We start from the raw sequence: 11,885 nt of genomic DNA, 5'->3' as shown, positions 1-11,885 counted from the left end.
CAGTTCTCTTCTCCACGTTTGTGGCTTGTCTTATATTTTCTTTATGGTGTTTTTTGATTAACAGAAATTCTTAAATTACAATTGAGTTTATCAATCTTTTCCATATCTTGTCTACTTTGACATCATGAAATATACACTTTTTAAAGTTTGAGAGTTTCACCTTTCACATTTTGAATCCATTAGAAATTTTTGTCTGTGGTGTGAGGGAGGGATTTAATTTCATTTTTTTTTTTCTCCTGTAGGGATTGTCAGTTGTTCCAGCCCCATATACTGAATTGACAGTCTTTCCCAAGTGATCTGGAACGTCCCCTCTGGCATTTATTAAACTTTTATATATGCAGGAGTCCATTTGGGGGCTATTTGGTTCCTAGTCTATTTGTATATTCTTAATTCAACAATACACCATCTCAATTCCACTAGATTTATAATAGTATAATAGTATTATATGGTACTTATTATATATAATATTATTATATTATTACCTTTAAAATATAATTCAGAATTGTTGGCTATTCTGGGTTCTTTTGCATGTCCACATAAGTTTTAGAGTTAAGTTTGTCAAGTTCCTCCAAAAAAAAAAAGAACTTGCATACAGCAAAAGGACAAATATTGTATAGTTGCCCTTATATAAGGTATCTAGAGTAGCCAAGTTCATAGAGACAGAAAGTAGAATAGTGGTTACCAGTGGCTAGGAGGAGGAAGAAATGGGAGTTAGTGTTCACTGGGTACAGAATTTCAGTTTGGGAAGGTGAAAAAATTTTGGAGATGCATATTAGTGATGGTTGCATGATCAAGTGAATGTACTTAATGCCACTGAACTGTACTCTTAAAAATGGTTAAGGTAGTAGATTTTATGTTATGTTTATTTTACCACAATTTAAAAAAATCTACTGGAATTTTCTCTGAAAGTGTATTAAATCTATAGATTTGCAGAAAAATTGACATGCTTATAAAACTGAACTTCCTCTCAGAAATGTTAATCTCCCAAGTGTCTCCCAGAGTTTGATAATTTCTTTCAAACATAGTATAACCTCAGACAGATTTATTACTAGGTACACTAGAATTTTGTTGTTGTTGTAAAAACAATATTTTTAAAATTCTGGGTTTTGTTGTTGCTGATTTATTATACGTGCAGTTGGATTTTGTACAATATATAAACCTGACCGTAAAAAAATTTCTTTTAAATGTGCTTATAGATTCTTTGGGGTAGACAGTCCTACCATCTGCAAATAATGAATTTTTATTTCTTCCTTTCAGTTATTCTTTTTTGTGAGAAAGTGTTTTATCCCTGGTTTTAAAAAGAATTAGTTTAATATTAGTTTAATATTTCACTATTAAGAATGACATTTGCTAAAGTTTTTTGATAGACACACTTTACTTCCTAAAGAAGCTCCTTTTACTGTTATTTTTAACATATTCTTCTTATTATTAGATGAATTTTACTGCAAATGATTTTTATCTATTAAATTATGATATTTCTTCTTTAATCAGTTAATATGATAAATAACCCCTGCATGCTTAAGAAACACTCAATTTTGTTTACTTTATTGATTTATGCTCATAAATGTACTGCCTCCTTTGTTCTACTTTTGAGGAGCTTATTGTGCTTTTTTCTTTTGTGCATTTTTAAAATTATTATTTTTATTTGGAAGGAGACTTTGGTCTTCATAACCCAAATGTATTGAACTAATTTCCAAGGAAACTATTCATTAAAAAGTATAATCTTACAATCGTAATAAGAGACATGGGAAACACAATAAATATAGTATGGGACATTTCATGTCTGTTGGCATGAAGTGAAATTTTAAAAATCTGCGTTCTGTCTTACCCCCCTCCCCCCCCTTTTTTTTTAAACTACTGCTCAGGTTCCTGTTTATTCGAACTGCAGTCGATCTTAAAGCTGGAAACATCAGATCCCATATCCTAGGACTGTTTCACTTAAGTCTCCCTCGGTTTGGGGTTTGGTTTTTTTTTCGGAAGTTTTTATTTTATACAGCTTCCCTTGGTTTTGTCTCAGTTTGTCCTTGCACACTCTAAAAAGTCAGCGAGTCTTTTTAATATTTCTAGCCCTGAATGGGCATTTTGTAGTGCTGATAGCTTTCCCCAAAATTTATTAGCTGGAAAATTTCCAACATATAAGGAGTTGAAAGAACAGTACAATTCCCATCAGAATCAGTTCCATCCATTCACGAATCGTGTTCCCCAGCTAGCTACAAATCATCTGCCCCTCCATTTCTCTTCCAGATAACGGAGCAGGGCTTGTTTCCATCATTTCGAAAGCAAAACAGACTCTCGCCGATATGCAAATCTATATTCCTAGCAAGTCTTCCAAGATAGACTTGAGATGTGCCAAAGGCAGTATTCCAATTGTAAATATTTGGAAAGTTCCAGTCCATTTATTTTGTCTCGGTTATTAACCTCCAAAACAGTGCACTTCTCTCTCCCACACATCCCGGTTTTACTGATTCAGGCTGGCTGTGTTTATCTCCTTAAGTCCCCAAACCTTACTTACTCTCATTTTTATGTATATTAAGAAAAACCTTTGTCATCCAACACATTTCCACACACATAGTGTATGGGGCACTTCTCTAGGTGTTGACAATACAGCAGTAACTGTGGGTTCTCAGCCTTCATGGAGCTTATATGCAAGTAGAGCCGCTGGATGGCAGTCTTATTGACAACTCACAAGAGAAGTACCCATGAGCAGGTGGGGACACGAGGAAAGAAGGGGTGAGAACTTCCTGGTGCCCTGAAATCCCTCCAGGTAGGCAGCCATATGTATGGACACCCAGAGGCTAGCCTTCCTCTGAACAGTGGGGGGAGTCAATCATGGTACTGGAAAGGTTCCATGAGACTAGGTGAGGAGGCCAGGGCTTGGCTCTGATTGGGGCTGTACTTGGTTCTGCAACAGCTCCATTCTGCCCTTTCTTGTCCCAATGAGTGCTGCCTCTCCCCCTCTCCCAAGGGGTTGCCACTGGAGCCCTCACGGATCTCATCAGCCTGTGGATCCCTAGGAGACTGTGGAGGCTGAGGAAAGGCAAGATTCTGCGCTGTACTTGAATGCTGTGCCATTTATATTATGAACATTTTCAGACACTCAGGAAAATTGAAATAATTGTAGGGAACATTCATATACTCACCATAGAGAGTCAACTATTAACCTGTGGCTGTGATTACTCTATCATGTATATATATCCATGTACCAACCCCTCAACCCATCCTTCAATTCATCTTTTCTTTTGCTGGTGCACTTCAAAGTAAACAGACATCAGCATACTTCTAAATAATAAATAATTTGGAATGCACATCATTAACTAGAGTTCAATATTTGGTTACAGGTTTTTCTACTTACGTAGAATTTACCTACAATAAAAGACACAAATCTTTTTTTTTAACATCTTTATTGGAGTATAATTGCTTTACAATGGTGTGTTAGTTTCTGCTGTATAACAAAGTGAATCAGCTATATGTATACATACATCCCCATATCCCCTCCCTTTTGCATCTCCCTCCCACCTTCCCTATCCCAACCCTCTAGGTGGTCACAAAGCACCGAGCTGATCTCCCTGTGCTATGCGGCTGCTTCCCACTAGCTATCTATTTTAGATTTGGTAGTGTATATATGTCCATGCCACTCTCTCACTTCATCCCAGCTTACCCTTCCCCTCCCTGTGTCCTCAAGTCCATTCTCTACGTCTGAGTCCATATTCCTGTCCTGCCCCTAGGTTCTTCAGAACCATTTTTTTTTTAAAGATTCCATATATATGTGTTAGCATACAGTATTTGTTTTTCTCTTTCTGACCTACTTCACTCTGTATGACAGACTCTAGGTCCATCCACCTCACTACAAATAACTCAATTTCGTTTCCTTTTATGGCTGAGTAATATTCTATTGTATATATGTGCCACATCTTCTTTTTTTTTTTTTTAAACATCTTTATTGAAGTATAATTGCTTCACAGTGGTGTGTTATTTTCTGCTTTATAACAACGTGAATCAGCTACACATATACACACGTTCCCATATCTCCTCCCTCCCGCATCTCCCTCCCTCCCACCCTCCCCATCCCACCCCCCCAGGCGGTCACAAAGCACCGAGCTGATGTCCCTGTGCTATGCGGCTGCTTCCCACTAGCTATCTATTTTACATTTGGTAGTGTATATATGTCCATGACACTCCCTCACCCTGTCACGTCTCACCCCTCCCCTTCCCCATATCCTCAAGTCCATTCTTTAGTAGGTCTGTGTCTTTATTCCCATCTTGCCACTAGGTTCTTCATGACATTTTTTCTTTTTTCCCTTAGATTCCATATATATGTGTTAGCATACTGTATTTGTTTTTCTCTTTCTGACTTACTTCACTCTGTATGACAGACTCTAACTCCATCCACCTCATTACAAATACCTCCATTTCATTTCTTTTTACGGCTGAGTAATATTCCATTGTATATATGTGCCACATCTTCTTTATCCATTCATCTGATGATGGACACTTAGGTTGCTTCCATGTCCTGGCTATTGTAAGTAGAGCTGCAAGGAACATTGTGGTACATGACTCTTTTTGAATTATGGTTTTCTCAGGGTATATGCCCAGTAGTGGGATTGCTGGGTCGTATGGTAGTTCTATCTTTAGTTTTTTAAGGAACCTCCATACTGTTCTCCATAGTGGCTGTATCAATTTACATTCCCACCAACAGTGCGAGAGGGTTCCCTTTTCTCCACACCCTCTCCAGCATTTATTGTGTGTAGATTTTTTGATGATGGCCATTCTGACTTGTGTGAGGTGATACCTCATTGTAGTTTTGATTTGCATTTCTCTGATGATTAGTGATGTTGAGCATCCTTTCATGTGTCTGTTGGCAATCTGTAAATCTTCTTTGGAGAAATGTCTATTTAGGTCTTCTGCCCATTTTTGGATTGGGTTGTTTGTTTTTTAAATGTTGAGCTGCATGAACTGCTTGTAAATTTTGAAGATTGTCCGTTGCTTCATTTGCAAATATTTTTTTACCATTCTGCAGATTGTCTTTTTGTCTTGTTTATGGTTTCCTTTGCTGTGCAAGAGCTTTTAAGTTTCATTAGGTCCCATTTGTTTATTTTTGTTTTTATTTCCATTTCTCTAGGAGGTGGGTCAAAAAGGATCTTGCTGTGATTTATGTCATAGAGTGTTCTGCCCATGTTTTCCTCTAAGAGTTTGATACCATCTGGCCTTACATTTAGGTCTTTAATCCATTTTGAGTTTATTTTTGTGTATGGTGTTAGGGAGTGTTCTAATTTCATTCTTTTACATATAGCTGTCCAGTTTTCCCAGCACCACTTATTGAAGAGGCTGTCTTTTCTCCACTGTATATTCTTGCCTCCTTTATCAAAGATAAGGTGACCATATGTGCGTAGGTTTATCTCTGGGCTTTCTATCCTGTTTCATTGATCTATATTTCTGTTTTCGTGCCTGTACCATACTGTCTTGAATACTGTAGCTTTGTAGTATAGTCTGAAGTACAGGAGCCTGATTGTTCCAGCTCCATTTTTCTTTCTCAAGATTGCTTTGGCTATTCGGGGTCTTTTGTGTTTCCATACAAATTGTGAGATTTTTTGTTCTAGTTCTGTGAAAAATGCCATTGGTAGTTTGATAGGAATTGCATTGAATCTGTAGATCGCTTTGGGTAGTATAGTCATTTTCACAATGTTGATTCTTCCAATCCAAGAACATGGTATATCTCTACATTTGTTGGTATCATCTTTAATTTCTTTCATCAGTTTCTTATAGTTTTCTGCATACAGGTCTTTTGTCTCCTTAGGTAGGTTAATTCCTAGGCATTTTATTCTTTTTGTTGCAGTGGTAAATGGGAGTGTTTCCTTAATTTCTCTTTCAGATTTTTCATCATTAGCGTATAGGAATGCAAGAGATTTCTGTGCATTAATTTTGTATCCTGCTACATTGCCAAATTCATTGATTAGCTGTAGTGGTTTTCTGGTAACATCTTTGGATTCTCTATGTATAGTGTCATGTCATCTGCAAACTGTGAGAGCTTTACTTCTTCTTTTCCGATTTGGATTCCTTTTATTTCTTTTTCTTCTCTGATTGCTGTGGCTAAAACTTCCAAAACTATGTTGAATAATAGTGGTGAGAGTGGGCAACCTTGTCTCGTTCCTGATCTTAGTGGAAATGGTTTCAGTTTTTCACCATTGAGGACAATGTTGGCTATGGGTTTGTCATATATCGCCTTTATTATGTTGAGGTAAGACCCTCTATGCCTACTTTCTGGAAGGTTTTTATCATAAATGGTATTGAATTTTGTCGAAAGCTTTTTCTGCATCTATTGAGATGATCATATGATTTTTCTCCTTCAATTTGTGAATATGGTGTATCACATTGATTAGTTTGCATATATTGAAGAATCCTTGCATTCCTGGGATAAACCCCACTTGATCATGGTGTATGATCCTTTTAATGTGCTGTTGGATTCTGTTTGCTAGTATTTTGTTGAGGATTTTTGCATCTATGTTCATTAGTGATATTGGCCTGTAGTTTTCTTTCTTTGTGACATCTTTGTCTGGTTTTGGTATCAGGGTGATGGTGGCCTCACAGAATGAGTTTGAGAATGCTTCTCCCTCGCTATATTTTGGAAGAGTTTGAGAAGGATGGGTGTTAGCTCCTCTTTAAATGTTTGATAGAATTCGCCTGTAAAGCCATCTGGTCCTGTGCTTTTATTTGTTGGAAGATTTTTAATCACAGTCTCAATTTCAGTGCTTGTGATTGGTCTGTTTATATTTTCTCTTTTTCCTGGTTCAGTTTCAGAAGGTTGTGCTTTTCTAAGAATTTGTTCATTTCTTCCAGGTTGTCCATTTTATTGGCATATAGTTACTTGTAGTAATCTCTCATGATCCTTTGTATTTCTGCAGTGTCAGTTGTTACTTCTCCTTTGTCATTTCTAATTCTATTGATTTGAGTCTTCCCCCTTTTTTTTGTTAATGAGTCTGGCTAATGGTTTATCAATTTTGTTTATCTTCTCAAAGAACCAGCTTTTAGTTTAATTGATGTTTGCTATCGTTTCCTTCATTTCTTTTTCATTTATATCTGATCTGATCTTTATGATTTCTTTCCTTCTGCTAACTTTGGGGTATTTTTGTTCTTCTTTCTCTAACTGCTTTAGGTGTAAGGTTAGGTTGTTTATTTGAGATGTTTCTTGTTTCTTAAGGTAGGATTGTATTGCTATAAACTTCCCTCTTAGAACTGCTTTTGCTGCATTCCATAGGTTTTGGGTTGTCGTGTTTTCATTGTCATTTGTGTCTAGGTATTTTTTTATTTCCTCTGATTTCTTCAGTGATCACTTGGTTATTTAGTAGTGCATTGATTAGGCTCCAGGTGTTTGTATTTTTTACAGATTTCTTCATGTAATTGATATCTAGTCTTATAGCATTGTAGTCGGAGAAGATACTTGATATGATTCAGTTTTCTTAAATTTACTGAAGTTTGATTTGTGACCCAAGATATGATCTATCCTGGAGAATGTTCCATGAGCAGTTGAGAAGAAAGTGTATTCTGTTGTTTTTGGATGGAATGTCCTGTAACTGTCAATTAAATCCATCTTGTTTAATGTATCATTTAAAGCTTGTGTTTCCTTATTTATTTTCCTTTTGGATGATCTGTCCATTGGTGAAAGTGGGGTGTTAAAGTCCCCTACTCTTATTGTGTTACTATTGATTTCCCCTTTTAGGGCTGTTAGCATTTACCTTATGTACTGAGGTGCTCCTATGTTGGGTGCATAAATATTTACAATTGTTATATCTTCTTGGATTGATCCCTTGATCATTATGTAGTGTCCTTCTTTGTCTCTTGTAATAGTCTTTATTTTAAAGTCCGTTTTGTCTGATATGAGAATTGCTACTCTAGCTTTCTTTTGATTTCCATTTGCTTGGAATATCTTTTTCCATCCCCTCACTTTCAGTCTGTATGTGTCCCTAGGTCTGAAGTGGGTCTCTTGTAGGCAGCATATATACGGGTCTTGTTTTTTTTATCCACTCAGCCATTCTATGTCTTTTGGTTGGAGCATTTAATCCATTTACATTTAAGGTAGTAATCGATATGTATGTTCCTATTACCATTTTCTTAATTGTTTTGGGTTTGTTATTGTAGGTCTTTTCCTTCTCTTATGTTTCCTGCCTAGAGAAGTTCCTTTATCATTTGTTGTAATGCTGGTTTGGTGGTGCTGAATTCTCTTGGCTTTTGCTTGTCTGTAAAGGTTTTAATTTCTCCGTTGACTCTGAATTAGATCCTTGCTGGGTAGAGTAATCTTGGTTGTAGGTTTTTCCCTTTCATCACTTTAAATATGTCCTGCCACTCCCTTCTGGCTTGCAGAGTTTCTGCTGAAAGATCAGCTGTTAACCTTATGGGGATTCCGTTGTATGTTATTTGTTGTTTTTCCCTTGCTGCTGTTAATATTTTTTCTTTGTATTTAATTTTTAATAGTTTGATTAATATGTGTCTTGGCGTGTTTCTCCTTGGATTTATCCTGTAGGGGACTCTCTGCACTTCCTGGACTTGATTGAGTATTTCTTTTCCCATGTTAGGGAAGTTTTCAACAATAATCTCTTCAAATATTTTCTCAGACCCTTTATTTTACTCTTCTCCTTCTGGGACCCCTATAATTCGAATGTTGGTGCGTTTAATGTTGTCCCAGAGGTCTCTGAGACTGTCCTGAATTATTTTCTTTCTTTTTTCTTTATTCTGCTCTGTGGTAGTTATTTCCACTATTTTATCTTCCAGGTCACTTATCTGTTCTTCTGCCTCAGTTACTCTGCTATTAATTCCTTCTAGAGAATTTTTAATTACGTGTATTGTGTTGTTCATCATTGTTTGTTTGCTCTTTAGTTCTTCTAGGTCCTGGTTAAACGTTTCTTGTATTTTCTCCATTCTATTTACAAGATTTTGGATCATCTTCACTATCATTACTCTGAATTCTTTTTCAGGTAGACTGCCTATTTCCTTTTCATTTGTTTGGTCTGTGGGTTTTTACCTTGCTCCTTCATCTGCTGTGTGTTTCTCTGTCTTCTCATTTTGCTTAACTTACTGTGTTTGGGGTCTCCTTTTCACAGGCTGCAGGTTCGTAGTTCCCGTCGTTTTTGCTGTCTGCCCCCAGTGGCTAAGGTTGGTTCAGTGGGTTTTATAGGCTTCCTGGTGGAGGGGATTTTTTCCTGTGTTCTGGTGGATGAGGCTGGATCTTGTCTTTCTGGTGGGCAGGACTGCGTCTGATGGTGTGTTTTGGGGTGCCTGTGACCTGATTATGATTTTAGGCAGCCTCTCTGCTAATGGGTGGGGTTGTGTCCCTGTCTTGCTAGTTGTTTGGCATAGGGTGTCCTGCACTGTAGCTAGCTGCTCTTTGAGTGCAGCTGGGTCTCAGCATTGAGATGGAGATATCTGGGAGAGCTTTCGCCTTTTGATATTATGTGGAGCCAAGAGGTCTCTTGTGGACCAGTGTCCTGAAGTTGGCTGTCCCACTTCTGAGGCACAGGCCTGACACCCGGCCAGGGCACCAAGACCCTGTTAGCCACACGGCTCAGAAGAAAAGGGAAAAAAAAGAAAGGAAGGAAGGAAGGAAGGGAGGGAGGGAGGGAGGGAGGAAAAGAAAGAAAGAAAGAGAGCACCCAAACCAAAAAACAAATCCACCAGTGATAACAAGTGCTAAAAAGTATACTAAAAAAAAAAACCAAAAAAAACCCCTGACAGACAGATCCCTAGGACAAATGGTAAAAGCAAAGCTATACAGACAAAAGAAGCATACACATACACACTCACAAAAAGAAAAAAAGGAAATATATATATATATATATATATATATATATATATATATTTTTTTTTTTTTTTTTTTTGGGAAGTCTGAGGTCTTCTGCCAGCATTCAGTAGGTGTTCTGTAGGAGTTGTTCCACATATAGATGTATTTCTGATGTTTTTTGGGGGAAGGTGATCTCCACATCTTCCTCCTCCGCCACCTTGAAGGTCTCCCCTTGTCTACTATCTTTACTGGTTTTTGTATCAGGGTGATGCTGGCCTCATATAATGAGTTCAGAAGTGTTCCTTTCTCTTCGATATTTTGGGGTAGTTTGAGAAAGATAGGTGTTACTTGTTCTTTAAATTTTTGGTAGAATTCACCTGTGAAGCCATCTGGTCCTGGACTTTTGTTTGTTGGGAGTTTTTTTAGTTTGGTTTTTTTACTGATTCAGTTTTATTACTGGTAATTAGTCTGTTCATATTTTCTATTTCTTCTTCATTCGGTCTTGAAAGAGTATACGTTTCTAGGACTTTTTCCATTTCTTCTAGGTTGTCCATTTTATTGGCGTACAATTGTATTGTTTTCCGTTCTCGTGACAGATAGACACTTCGGATATTAACAGGTTTTCACTCCTCTGAGCAGAACTTCTGTGAACATTTGTATACAAGTGTTTTCATGAATGTGTTTTTATTTCTCTAAGGCAAATAGTAGGAATGGAACTGCTGAGTCGTAGGTTATGTGTATTTAGTTTTATGAGAAACTGAGAACTTTTTCCAGTGTGGTTTTACAGTTTTACAGTCCATCAACAAGTGTGAGAGTTCTGGTTACTCCTTATCCTTGTCAACATATGAAGTTGTCAGTGTATTTAGTTTTAGTCATTCTGGTGGATTTATTATGCTACCTCACTGTGGTTTCCATTTGCATCTTCCTGATGACTCATGATGCACATTTGAATTTAATTTAAATTTTATTTAAATTTAGAGTCATTTTGACCTTCTTGTGAAATACAAGGAGGTTGCCCTTAGTGATTTTCCTATTTTTAAGATACTCTGCCTAATCTTCTATGCTGGGTGAGCTCCTAGAGCCATGTGGCACAGTCATGCTTGGTAGGTGACTACGATAGGGTGGGTGGATGAGATCCACTTCCTGTGGTGCTTGCTGTTCACAACCTCAGGTGGACAGCATTCTACAATAAATATCCCAGGAAAGGTAGTTTCTAATAACAACATTCACAGTCACCATGTTTCATAGTAACAGTCCCTGGAATGACTGAAACATGCTTTTCAGTAGAATATGAAAGTTCTTTGCAGGTTTTGTGAAATAGATTGAAACAGAAACCCAATCTTCTAAAGACTAGATTCAGAATAAGTATTGATATAATTTAAATTTCCATGTAACTGGCGTGTAAATAACCTCCCATCTTACTTGTCTAAATGGAGGATGTTTATTAATTCAGTGGTATATCAGTTCTCAAAAGCACTGTATCAGTTGCTTCTTAATATTTCTCTTGTGGCTTCTGATTAAGCAACAACAAGCTACTTGTAGGTTTTAAGTTTTAATTAAAGAGAATCTAAGTTATTTGGGTCTTATAATAACTTACTTCCCAAAGATCTGGGGGAAGGGGAGGGAAAAGGGGTAGCTGAGCTATGGGAAACCTTAATTGTGAATTAACTCCTTAGTTAATTCTAAGTTCTAAAGACAGAAGTTTCATGGAGGGCTGGGGGGAGAAAATCACCCCAAAAGGCAGAGTTGCATGATGAAAAACCCCAAGTGTTTTTGAGGGAGACTTGGGTGTTTTGAGTCTGTTTGTGCCTACATCTCTTAACTCCCATGTGCCTCAGTTTCCTCATTTGCCAGATGGGGAAGATGGAAATTACGTCCTGCTGAAGAAAATCACCATCTCTGTGACACACTCTACCCTGCGCTTGTCCACACCCCTCTCACTGCCCTCTGGGGCTCCTCTTCCCTTCAATACAAGCATCCCCTGAGACAGCACTGAGCTTGAACGTGTTCTGCCTCTGTGACCTTGAGCAGGTTACTGAATCGTGCTGAGCCTCAGATTCTCCAACTGTACATTGGTTAATTGTAGTATCCACATCACAGAATTATTGAGATTATT

General features: G+C 37.5%; 1 protein-coding gene across 1 annotated transcript in view; it reads left to right on the top strand.

The window, feature by feature from the left end:
• Nucleotides 1–11,885, top strand: part of ACOXL (acyl-CoA oxidase like) — a 369,695-nt gene that overhangs the window by 246,179 nt on the left and 111,631 nt on the right.

The sequence above is a fragment of the Eschrichtius robustus genome, chromosome 15, assembly GCF_028021215.1.
Source record: "Eschrichtius robustus isolate mEscRob2 chromosome 15, mEscRob2.pri, whole genome shotgun sequence".
Lineage (NCBI taxonomy): Eukaryota > Metazoa > Chordata > Mammalia > Artiodactyla > Eschrichtiidae > Eschrichtius > Eschrichtius robustus.
The sequence above is the reverse complement of the archived record's forward strand: the minus strand, read 5'-3'. Positions and strand labels throughout refer to the sequence as shown.